Genomic DNA, 9,264 nt, shown 5'->3' with positions numbered 1-9,264 from the left:
GAGAACTGTAAGCAGACAGCCTTTTAGAATGGGAATACATTAAACCATTTGACAAAGTAGAACCAATGAATATTTTTGTTGTAGTGCTGCCATTATTGGAACAAAGAGAAATGTTCTTTTATATAAATATTCTCCAAGGGTAGAAAAGTAAGGTAAGAACACATACGACTAGTATATTCTCTCAATTGTATTATTCCTGCCTTCCTACCCCCCGATGATTCAGCAGAGTTCTGGTAAGAGGGAGGGGGAGACTGAAGGAAAAAAAGGAGACTGGAAAAGGAAGCTGTCCTTATGAGATGATAACGTGTTCTTCAGGAAGTCACCTGTCAACAGGGAAAGTTATTCACTTTAGCAACTACTGTCTTTGTGCAGTGAAGCTGCTGCATTTTGACAGTCTGTAATGTCAGTGCTATCTTTGGGTTCTTTTACTCCACTTTGTTTCCCAGAGTCTCTAGTATTCTGTATCAACTGCTGCGTCCCTTCAGGGCAGCATTTTCTGATAGTTTATTCTTAACTGTAAAACCTGGCTCTTCATTTCCCATATAGAATTTTCTCTTTAATTTATTTTTCTGGGTCTAGGATTTTTATTTACAGTATGGTGTAATTTCTCAGGAGTCAAATATGTAAATTCAGGATTCCCAGAACCTGTGGGCATAGAGGTTCTGCTAATATAAGCCATACTCATATAAAACCTCTAGAGCTGCATGGATGTTAAACTGGCTACGTGACAGCCAGCTAAGTCTGATATAAGTGTCTGTTGAATCCATATAAGGGGACTATTAAAAAAAGACCTCTATTTGTAGCCATGTCCAAGCAGTATGGTTCTGAGATTCAGATGTGCCAGCATTAAATAAAACATAACTAAATCATCAAGTGAACTCCAGATGAATATGCCACCATTCTTCCCCCAAGATAATTCAGCCGCTTTTATTCGTATTGTGATAACTCCTACTGAACCTGCTCAGAAATTAAGATCATTCTTTGTCTACCACTTTAAACTTTTGTATAGTGAAGAGAGAAATGTTGTACCAAAAAGCCTGCAGAAACGATGCTAAAACAAACTGGATTGCGAGGCAGGTTCTAAGTGACTTAACTGGTCATAGTGTCCAGGACTGGGATGAAGTTTTCCTCTCGTTCAGTCTATGTTGATGTTTTATGATAGAAGGAAATATTGTAGTTCTTTTGTTGGTTGTGAAGCGTTTATTTTGAAACTGATACATAACAATTTTAACCTCTAAAAACTACTTCCCTAGCTCTGAGTTGTTAAAAGCATTGGTTTTTTATAACTATACACTTGATAATGAATAATACGAAGACCCATCACCCTGCCTGTGTATGACTTTCTGTTTAGCCACAAACCAAACCAAGTGGCAGTGGTTTGACAGGCACTGTTTTGGTATTATAGTCCTCTCCACTTCTTTTTTAAGCATATGTAGGATGGATTTCCAAGGTGAAGAGACTGACCAGATGTAATAACTCCCAGAATGAGTGTAACTAAACCAAATAAATGGGATTGCTGAATCTCCCCCCTTTCCCCCCTCCCCTGCCCCCAATTAAAAAAAAAAAAAAAAAAAAAAAAAGAAAGTATCAGAGAAAGCTGAAGGTAGCATCTTACCTAGAAATGGTGTGACACAAGTACCAGATTCAGGACTCCTTTCATCAAAGTGCCATGATGACTTTTCTGTTCCTCGCAGGGCAGCATGTTTGTAGGATGATTTGAGACTCTCTCCACAAAGAGCATGAGCAGGTACAGTCTGTGGGCAGCTGAGCACGGTTCTACCGATTTGACTTTCCTTCTATATTTAAGGTGGCTTTTTTTTTTTTTAAGACCAAGCATAATGAGTTCTTGCAATTGAGCATGACTTGTGTTCTAGTTAGTGCTTTTCTGTCAAGCTGTTTCCTTAATTTCTCAACATTCATGAAAGTAAGTTTGTATTCACTTCCTCTCAGATTATATTATGTTAGTAGAAAGGAATCACTGTACGCCATAAAATAGAGTGAATATGAAGTTTCTGTATGGAGCATTCAAAGGTTACATAGAAGAATTAACATGGCAAATATGTTGTGCTAAAATTGATATACTCATTTAAAAATTAGGGGAATGAAGGTTGAAAAGTTCATATAGCTATAGGCTTTTACCAAATGTCTTGTAGCATTGTCCAGAAGCTTGTATGAGAATTTACAGTTTCCATATGGAATATTGATTAATAAATATATATTATGCTGAATTTGCAAACCTTGGAGTACCTTTTCAGTACTTGAATGTAAGAGCAGATGGGGGTGGTATTTGAATTTTATGGATAAGGAGTTTTTTTCACAAGTCCTGAATTTTAACAGGAAGGGAAGAGAGTAAACTGTAAATCTCATGAAATGGTTCAGTCAATGTCTTATGAACTTTGGTTGCATAAGACCATTTTCTCATCTCAAACTACTTGGCCGTGTTTCATAACCATGTTTGTACTGTGCCTGGTGGTGGAAGGCAGGAAACGGGACTGCATTCCTCTAGTCCTCTGCCAGTAAATCCATAGCTGTCAGATATAACTTGCACCAACTGTAATACCCAGACTGAGAGAACTGTACTTATAAATTAACCCTGTATTTAATAGTTTCCCTGGTGCTAATGTATGTTGGAGAGTCTAGAAAAGAACCCCAGAATGTAATTGTTGTTAGTATCATGCTGGTTTATGTTCTGACATAAACTAAATTTGTATCATGTACTCCCAATAGTATATGGATTTCCTATTATTGTGTTATTTGTTTATTGTGGTATTCTCTGGACCTTTGAGATGGAGACTTAATAAAAATAATTAAGTGGTGCTGTCCATAGCAGCAACAATAGTAATAAAGAATCTGACTAATCCACAAACAGAAACTCAGCATACTGAAAAGGAAGATTATCTAAGGAGTAATCACAATGTTAATACTAATACCAAGCTAATCCTCTTGAAATAATAAGCTTACTCAAACCCCAGCACTGGGCATGCAAACTCAGTGCCTGAGTGCAGCTCGAGTCCTTTCTTGAGATCTGAGGAGCACGTGCAGGGGTTACAGGCTTCGAGAGTGTCAGAGGTCAAATTTCACAGGGCTGGACATTGCCCCATGTCTAGCTGACAGTAAGTGGTGTCGGAGCTGGCCTACACTGGAGCAAAACTGCCCTTCCACGGAGGTTATGAAATAATGATTGCTTTTCCTCTGCATGAATGATGCCAGAGGAAAGGACTTGATGGTTTATCAAAATATCATGCTTAACTTCCAGCTCAGGATATTTCAGCTTTTGAAATAAGTTCAAAGGTGAATGTGCATTTAAGAATCTTATAAAACAGCTGAATGCTTGCATAGGACTTCTTAATTAACCCCTCTCAATTGCTCTGTGGAGTCAATTGTACTTTAAAAGGTAAGAGGATTAAGAGACCTTTCCAAAGAATTGCTTGCAAGCCATAACGTGTGAGGGACAGAGCAGTGAATGAATCCATGGGTCCTTTATTAACTGGTGTAAATTGGTAGCTGTTTCCCTGATGTCCGGTATTTGGAAATACTGAGCAACTTGAGTCTAGCTCTACCTTCATAGACTGAACTTTTTCTGAGAAGAAGGAAGTCATGCCTCTGATGTTGGACAAGGAAAATCTTGTGCTTTCAGAATGGTAATGCTGGGACTGGATCTGTCCCAAACTTGCACTGAGCTATTTGGAATTTTTCCCTTATTTTGTATGCTTTGTTCCTCCTTCGGAAGCTGCTCCATAATGCATAACTCTACTATTTCACCTCTTGCTGTTGTGGCATTTAAAAAATATATTCCAAAAAGCTGCTCAGGTAAATGAAGATTCCTGGGATGATGTGTTCCATCTTCTTGGACAAAATGGGACTGGCAGTTGATTAATTGTTGTAAGCAGTGGCATTTTTTACCCAATCGTGCAGTTGTAAAAGCAGCAGTCTTATCTTCTTTGCAGCACTGGAAAAAGCAACAGTCTTTCTTTCTTTCTTTCCAGCAGCGGGAATTATTTTTCTAATGAGATAAATGGGGAGAAGACTTCCAAGGATTTGCTCTGCACTTTGGAAACTCTTCAGTACCATAATGCTCTGTTTGACACACAAATGTTCTGCCTCTTTAACAAGAGCCAGCTGAGTAACTATCTCCTTGAAGATCTACATAACCATCTTGAAAGCCCATCTGTGAAACTCCTTGTATAGTTTCCTCCATCTCTATGCAGCCTATCTAAACTGAAAGGGAAGCAGAGCTTCAAGGGGTAAGGATAGAAAAGGTGGATTTTTCCTTATGAGAAATTTAGCTCTTTGGACTTCCTGGCTGGCACCTCTGTGTAAAATAACAAGCCAAGGCTAATATTATGAGCAAGTGTTTTCTCTAAATGAAATATCTGGAGAGATTCAGTGTTCGTGAGGCTGTATTTAAGTCTAGACATTTTATATTCCTTTTGACTTTCTGACATTGTCATTCCCTCAGGCAAACTGATTTTTTTGGCAGGGTCCACTCAGCAGCTTATCTTTTTTACGGCTGGTGGTTGGTTCATAGGAAAGCTCTTGTTCCTTGTTGGACCCTTATGATGAGAAACAACATAACAGTGGATACAATTATTTCTGTTTTCCTTCACTTGGTTTGATGAAAAATCTGTGGAGAGAGTGATAAGGAGGGAGGCTGGAACCTCTGAGAAGCAGATGTCCATCGCAGGTAATTAATGCATGGAACTGGCATACCCAAGAGTTTTATAAGGGATCTGACACACATCAGGATACAGCTGACTGCTTTCCCTGAAGCTCCTTTTCTGTCAAGCATACTTACCTTTTGCAATATTTGTAACTACCTCTGGGTACAGAGGTCTCAAAGTAGGAGTCAGATAACTCTTTCCTTGATTTATGGTGAGAGGGATGAGAAAGGATGTAATGCTCTTCAGGTGAACAGTTTGCCTTTTCCTCCCATTTATGCCTAAGCATGGTTTGATCCAAATGACATCCCCAAAATGAGCAGGAATCTTTCAGGTTTCTGTCACTGTTAAATTTCTTATAGAATACACAACAGATTAATCAGGACATTTGTTTGCAAGTATCCCTGGAGATGTTACTGGAGCAAGCAACAATGATTGTGCTTGTAGTAGACTTTCTACACAACAAGTCTTGAACAAACTCTTATGCTATTTTCTGATTGGAATAACACTTCTGTGGCTTAAATGTAAAACAGGAAATCCCTTACTAATTCTGCAAATTGAAGTTTCTTCAAAGTAGCTAACAAGTAAGTGCATTTTTCAATGCTCTGAGGTTCAAGATTAGTATTTTTCTGAGATTTTTAGAATGCCAATCCTTCCCTTCCACTGCATATTGTCTAGAACTTCTCAGGAGCTGCCTATATCACTGACATGCTTACCTTAGTTGCTTAATGTTTGAAACTGTATTTTGAATTCAGGACCTCACAAATTCAACAGACAACCCTACCAGATTATTTTTGGGGCTCATCTACCAGATCAGCTGAACACTTAAGGAGAAAACAGCCTTCCTCAATGCAGGCTGGAGAACTTGGGCATGCAACATTGTTGGTCATTGGTCTTTTTTTTTTTTTTTTTTTTTTTTCCTGATCCTACTGCTTTGTTACCCATTTTTCCAAGTAACCTGTTATCAAATCATTTAATATAGGATCATCTTTCTCAGTGACTGCCTGTCAATTTACAACTGTATTTCATACAGTAGACTGCAGTTTTTGATCTCAGAAATCTACCCTGGAATATGACCAGCCACCAAAAATAACTTCTGGAATTACTGGAATTCTGGAATTCCTCAAGCTGGCCAGTTAACAACTAGCTCTGCTTTTCCAGTCTGCAGCACAAACACATGCAGCTAGGAATAACAGGATCTATTTTGTATTTTCTGTTGTGTATGCTACTTCTGTCTACTAAGTCTTTGCTCACAAATGATCAATTTTTGTCAAGTACTGTGGGAGAATATTCAACGACTTAGCATTGCAAAACAAAACTCTGGTTGACTTGATCTCATTTTCAGGGTTTTCTTTTCTTTGAGAAACAGGTATTCACCAAATAACCTCATACTTTTAAGACTAATTATTTTCTTTATTTTTTTTAACATTGTAGTTTTTAATGAAAGGGAGCAATTGCCTAGCAAATACCTTTCAATTTAAAAAAATGACAGGCTAATTACTTGTCCATTTTGCATTACTGAGAGACAAAACTTTGGCTGTGAAATGGAATTACAATTTCTAGTATAAGCTATATTTAATGCTTTTAGTTAGAAGCGATTGTACTGACAGCATGTATTCTGCAAGGGTCAAAATGTCTTTAAGAATCTTCCTTTTCAGATTAACTTTTTGGGTTTTTTTTTCTTGTCTGGGGATGTGAGGTACTCAGAGTACCCTAACTCCCCACCCCCCTTTCCCTTTTAGAGTATAGCATCTAAGAGATCTCTCTCTACCTCCTTCCTGGGAACTTGCTCATGTGTGCACTGATGCTGATAGGGAGTGCTGTACTGGAAGATTCAGCAGCTGAGGGTAATTGGCCCATGGTTGCTTCAACTGTACACAATTTAACAATGCCATTCAGTCTCTCTAGAGTAATCCAGTATAGCTGGAAAGCACCATGGCTTGTCAGAGCAAGCAGGCAGCTGGCAGCCAGGAGGTTCCAAATTCTCGTTCTGCTTCCGCTATCCGCTCTCCGCTCTCTGTAGGGTCTGTCTCATCTCCTTCCAGCCTTGGTTCAACACCTGCGCTGCCTCACTGCGTGATGAGGGTAATGCCTGTTTACCCACCAGCATCGCACAGCCATTTTCATATAATAACTTGTTTAAAGCCTCGCTCATTGCCCTCAACACATGCTTTGTTATAAAAACATGCTCTCCAACACAAAATATAGCAGAGGAAGCAACTGGGGAAGAAAGCACACATATAATGAGCAAAGAGCACTCTTGAGGAAGTGAAAATTTCTCAAACATTGTAAAAAGCTGCAAAGGAACAAAAGAGTTTGGTCCACCACAGCTGATGCTGGGAAGCTGATGCTCAATAGACTACAGGAGACAGGAAAGAAATCAAGATCTTAAAACATTATACAAAAAGTTAGACTGTATACAAACATTTGCTAGTCAGTGATGCAAATGGTTAAGAAAGGCTTCCTATGAATACTAAAGGAGTTGCTATTTTGACAAAGAGCAAGATTTTTCTGTGAGGTGAAGGGTAATGAGTGCTGTGCAGCTAGATGAACAGAGCAGTCTGTGCACAGAACAGCTGCCAATACTGCTCCACTGTCAGAAGAAAGAATAGAAAGAGCAAGGGAGAAGTTAAAAACAGGAGAACAAAATAGCTGAATTGTTAAAAGCCAATTAGGTAAACATTAGCAAAGCATTGGATCATATGTACCTGCTCGTGTATTTGTTTTTAATCCTTCTCCTCAAAACTCACTGCTTCCTGTGATGAAACCAGAAGCCCAAATTATCTCTGCCTGACGGGAGTTGATGAATCTTTTAATGCAAGAATGGAACCTCACTTCTAGATTATAGGGTACATAACGCCTTTGAAAAAAAAAGTGTAAAGGATTCAAGCAATAAAAAAGGTAAAGATCAGGAAGTGGTAGTGGGTGGCTAGATAAAGGCAACTTTTGTACTAACTGTGTGGAAAGTGTTTCTGCTGATGCAAATTATACAGGCGACTATCTTTATAATTCAGTATTAATATTGTAAAAAAAAAGTTATGAAAGTTATTATCAAGGAATTATGATGTGTTTTATAGAAAGAGGCAGGTGTAGAGGCAAGGCAGCATCATGATTTGAATGGGATTAAAAGTGCGAATGAAGATTAAGGTGTTTGCTATCTTCAGCGTTTGGATGCACTTCAAGTCAAGAGGGGTAGGTTATAGAAATAACAAAGCAATAGGATGTTTTCTGCATAAGATCAGTACTGCTATTAAAAAACTATAAGAAATAACTGCAGGGGCACTAGAACCACAAAGGGGGAAATCAACTAACAGCTGAAAAGTTTGGTGTAATACGATGTAATCTGATGTGATATTAGGACCTGGATTTTCACTGTACTCTTCAAGTGCATAGAGAGGAATGTGAGTGAGATAGAGAATGCAGCACTGGATAAGCTAACAGAGAAACGTTAAACTCAGATTGCATAGACGTTCTTTTCACTGGCAACAGCAGCAGCTGTTGTTTCTTGTAGTTATTGGACGTGTGTACTCTCTCATTTTCTAAACCAAAATATATAACTCTGTATTGTACCACATTCTCACTCCCTCGCTGCATGAAATCCCTCCACCAGCTAGGAACTCGGCTTATACTTTCCTTTCTTTCTAGCCTTCTATTCCAGTTATCAAAGCTGGACAATCCCTGAGTATAAGTGGAAGACACATTTAATTGATTGTGATAATTCTTAGGAAACTGTATTCAACTTGGACAGTAAATCCATGTAGTTGGACTACTATGCTTACTATAAGTGTCAAGAAGATCAAGTGGTTGCAACTAGGAACATATATAGAATATTGAAATGCCTTAGCCAAGAAATCAAAGAATAAGAAAGACCCATGGAGGCACTCAGGGGGCTTGATAAGCTCTGATGGTTCAGCCAACACTGAGATTAAAAAGGGATACCTCTTAACTGTTAAGTGCTGCAGAGAAATTGACAAAATTAGAGTACAATAAAACATTGCATTTGATAACAAAGTGAAGCTTTATCCAGACAGTGCACTAATAGTATTACTCGCTGGAGTGGAAGGTGATGCATAAAATAAAACAGACATGAGAAGGCTGTAGGCAGCACAGGTGAGAATTCTTTAAAAGATGGCAAGTGCCAAGTGGAACATTTTAAAATCAAATGTGGGTGTTAGAAAAAGATTAAGGTCTGAAATCATGGGACAGGAATAGCTACAGAGAGATTAAGAACAGGCCTAGAAAAAGTTAAGGGAAGGCCAGCCCCGGAGTAATCACTGGCAGAAGGGCAGGACACTATATGAGAAACATGCTCACGATGCTCTGAACAGTGCAGTAAGCCCTAGCCAAGCACGAATGGATACACTGTACTGACACACTGAGACAAAAAAGTTGAGAGTTCATCACAGTACGCTTCCCAGGTGACAGTCCTCATAGCAGTAGTCAGCTGAGTGCAGGAAGGCATTCCTGTGCCCTTGAGTCCATTAACCTCTCCTTAACAAGTCATGGCAGTGACTCTGACTACTTACCTGGCTCACACCTCTGCTAGGAGGAAAGCGAAAGAAGATGACTTTCAGGTCCTCTAAAATATAAGGCATCAGATATGATA

The sequence above is a fragment of the Harpia harpyja genome, chromosome 2, assembly GCF_026419915.1.
Source record: "Harpia harpyja isolate bHarHar1 chromosome 2, bHarHar1 primary haplotype, whole genome shotgun sequence".
NCBI lineage: Eukaryota > Metazoa > Chordata > Aves > Accipitriformes > Accipitridae > Harpia > Harpia harpyja.
The sequence above is the reverse complement of the archived record's forward strand: the minus strand, read 5'-3'. Positions refer to the sequence as shown.